Raw genomic sequence first — 4,004 nt, 5'->3', positions numbered from 1 at the left:
CGACGCTATCTGATAGTATATATTTGCACATCACCTTCAATCCCGGGGTTAACTTCATGTCCACAACCTCACTGTTGAAAATATACATTAAATAAAGTAATGGTTTAATCGTAAACTGTTTCAGCCATTTCCGTGATTGACTTTATATCCCCAGCCCACTGTTAAAATATATATGAAATAATTTAAAGTCTAAATAGTAAACTGTTTCAGCTTTTTCTGCAACTGACTCATAATCCCCACCCACTGTTGAAACTATGCATGAAATAAAGTAATGTATAAATCGTATTTTTCAGACATTTCCGGGACCGACTTCTTATCTCCCATCCTACTGTAAAAAATATACATTAAATAAAGTAATACCCAAAACGTAAATGGTTGCAGCAATTTCCAGAACTGACTTCATATTTCCCACCCCAATGTTAAAAATATACATTAAATAAAGTAATGTGTAATCCGTAAACGGTTTACCCATTTTCGGAATTGCTTTAATATCCCCCACCCCACTGTTAAAAAATATACATGAAATAAAGTAATTTTAAAATCGTAAAAGGCTTCAGTAATTTCCAGGACTGACTTCATATCCCGTAACCCACTGCTTAAAATATACTTGAAAGAAAGTAATGTTTAAATCATAAACTGTTTCAGCAGCTTTTCGAAAGTAATACATAAAAACATTAACACGGTTAGGGATTAGGCAACCATTCCTTCAGCATGAATTTCTGAGTGTGGTATCAGTTTCAGTATTCCAGTGACTTAAATCCACGCTTGTTTGGCCTTGGTTAATGGGGGAGAACACCTTCATTACTGATACAATTTTTATTGTTGTTATTGCCCAGAGTGCCCCTTTTGGGGAGCTGGTTTCCCCCTACATTTTAACCGACCTCATGTCCAATTCCGCTCTTGTGGGGAGGCAAGTAAACAAGAAAATAATCAGAACCGACATTTTCCAGGGCATTTTGTAATTAATCAGAAGTGACATTTCCAGGGCATTTTGCAATTAAATCAGAAATAACTTTTTCCAGTTACTTTTTTTATTACATTTGTTACATTAAACATAGTACCTATTCACAATGCTTCCCCACGGGCCAGATTTAGAAACCAGGGTCGTTTTTTTTAACGTGAAGAAAATGGTCTTAGTCGTAAAAGATTTCTCTTCCAATGAGAAAGAAGAAATTGAAAGGAAGCACCTGAAGAACAGATACTACACTTTGATCTTAGCCAAAATGCCAAGAAACACAACTGATTTTTATTAGCTTTGCCTCAACAGCGACACCAATTTTTTTTTTTTTTTTTTTTTCATTTTCTTTTCAAGAGATTTGGAATAATATTCCACTTGGAATTATTTGGAATATTCCACTTTCCTTTTTTAGGGATGCACAGCATGATAACGGACGGAGCGATAAGCGTAATAATATAATGATGATGTGTGGCTTTTGCTTCTTTAGGATTAGCCTTTCGTGTAATTGGTGCAAATTTAGTTTCGACGGAATACAATACGAAAGGAAATAAATTACCATTAGATTCAATGAAGAAAATGATTTGAAATGTAAAAACACAGATAACTCTTCTGATAAGAGAACATACTCATCTGCGTCGATCGTAGATTACGTGATTGAAAAAAAAAAGCAAGTAAACCACGATATTTTCGATAGGTTTATATTACTTTTCGTATCAGGGGATTGACAGCTATAAGAAAAACAAATTAAAGAGGACAGTGACTTCAGTGTTTGACAGCTGAAAAAGGGCGCATCAGTATAGTATTAGTGGTGTGAATTGAGTTAAGAGGCGCTGGTACAGACATTTGGGGAAAACGTTCATCAAACGATATGTAGATAATAGAATAAATCATATTTAGATTAGAGCAAAATGTTATACGACCTTCTAAATTAGAATGAGGTAAAATCCGGAGGATGAAGAAGGTATAATGGATATCTAATGCATACACAGTGCAATACTTGCTAGATTTATTTCACTTAAAATGCATGGTATTTAACGTGAAATACGCAATAAACTTCAATTAGATGAAAGTCTGAACTAACACGACTTTTGACGCCATTCACAAAATACCTCTGCGAAGCGTATAAGCAGTTTAAACTATTCAAGTTGGCAAATGGCCGTTTAGATGTTTACGTCAGTACACTCCAAAGATTGGCTAAACCAGCAAAATAACTATGAAAAAGCTAAGCTTGCATTGCACATGGGACACAAAGATGATGCAGCAGTGGCGACACAACAGTACATAAATAGGATAGATATAAGCACACTTATTCCAGCTTTCAATCAGCAACGACTACATAAAGTACCTATTTACTATGCCTGCCCACGGGCAGAGTTAGACACCAGGGTCGTTTTTTAACGTGGAGAAAAGGTACAAAAATAAAAATTGTCTCAGTCGTGAAGGACTTCTCCTCCACCGAAAGAGAACAAGAAATAGAAGTGCAGCATCTGAAGAACAGATGGTATTCATTTGCTCCCCCACCGAGCAAATTAGGCACAAGGCCGTTTTTAATGTGAGGTAAAAACCAGCTCCCCTTAAAGTAGGCAAAAAGGGGGCACTCTGGTTACCAAAAATAATAATTGTCCCAGTATAGAGGGTGTCCCCTCCATTGACTGGTACAAATTATCTTAAGTGCAGCATCTGCCGGAACAGATGGTATTTATTTGCTCCCCCACCGAGCAAATTAGGCACAAGGCCGATTTTTAATGTGAGGAGTGAAGGGAGGGGGAAGGGAAAAAGGGGACCAGCTCCCGAGAGGTGGGAAATGGGAGCTGGTTAAAGGTCAGGCATGTGGGGCCGCCCCCACATCCAGTCTTTGCTAGTCATAGCTAGTTATAGCTTGCAGCATCTGCCGGAACAGATGGTATTTATTTGCTCCTCCACTGAGCAAATTAGGCACAAGGCCGTTTTTAATGTGAGGTAAAAAGCAGCTCCCCTAAAAGTAGGCAAAAAGGGGGCACTCTGGTTACCAAAAATAATAATTGTCCCAGTATAGAGGGTTTCCCCTCCATTGACAGGTACAAATCATCTTAAGTGCAGCATCTGCCGGAACAGATGGTATTTATTTGCTTCCCCACTGAGCAAATTAGGCACAAGGCCGTGTTTAATGTGAGGTAAAAACCAGCTCCCCTAAAAGGGGTCACTCTGGTTACCAAAAATAATAATTGTCCCAGTATAGAGGGTTTCCCCTCCATTGACTGGTACAAATTATCTTAAGTGCAGTATCTGCCGGAACAGATGGTATTTATTTGCTCCCTCACCGAGCAAATTAGGCACAAGGCCAATTTTTAATGTGAGGAGTGAAGGGAGGGGGAAGGGAAAAAGGGGACCAGCCTCCGAGAGGTGGGAAATGGGAGCTGGTTAAAGGTCAGGCATGTGGGGTTGCCCCCACATCTGGTCTTTGCTAGTCATAGCTAGTCATAGCTTGCAGTATCTGCCGGAACAGATGGTATTTATTTGCTCCCCCACTGAGCAAATTAGGCACAAGGCCGTTTTTAATGTGAGGAAAAAACCAGCTTCCCCAAAAGGGGGCACTCTGGTTACCAAAAATAATAATTGTCCTAGTATAGAGGGTTTCCCCTCCATTGACTGGCACAAACCATCCCAAGTGCAGCATCTGCCGGAACAGATGGTATTTATTTGCTCCCCCACTGAGCAAATTAGGCACAAGGCCGTTTTTAATGTGAGGTAAAAACCAGCTCCCCTTAAAGTAGGCAAAAAGGGGGCACTCTGGTTACCAAAAATAATAATTGTCCCAGTATAGAGGGTTTCCCCCCCATTGACTGGTACAAATTATCTTAAGTGCAGCATCTGCCGGAACAAATACTACACTTTGATCTTGTCCTGAAGGCCAAGAAAGCTAGTCACGACTACATAAAGTAATTCATTCATCAAAACGGGTTAAGAATCAACAAGCATTCAATTTTTGATGTCGGGAGCCGCAACAAGATTGTACAGAAATAGGAATTATTGGAGGAGGTTTTCTTACACCTCGGGAACTCTGTAG

General features: G+C 39.3%; 1 pseudogene; it reads right to left on the bottom strand.

Annotated features, from left to right (window-relative positions):
- Nucleotides 1–1,099: 1,099 nt before the first annotated feature.
- On the bottom strand, nt 1,100–1,238 carry LOC145296494 (U2 spliceosomal RNA; annotated as a pseudogene).
- Between the last annotated feature and the right edge of the window lie 2,766 nt (nt 1,239–4,004).

The sequence above is a fragment of the Euprymna scolopes genome, chromosome 16 (genome assembly GCF_053919585.1).
Source record: "Euprymna scolopes isolate OS-2025 chromosome 16, ASM5391958v1, whole genome shotgun sequence".
Lineage (NCBI taxonomy): Eukaryota > Metazoa > Mollusca > Cephalopoda > Sepiida > Sepiolidae > Euprymna > Euprymna scolopes.
This window is presented reverse-complemented; position numbering and strand designations above follow the sequence as displayed.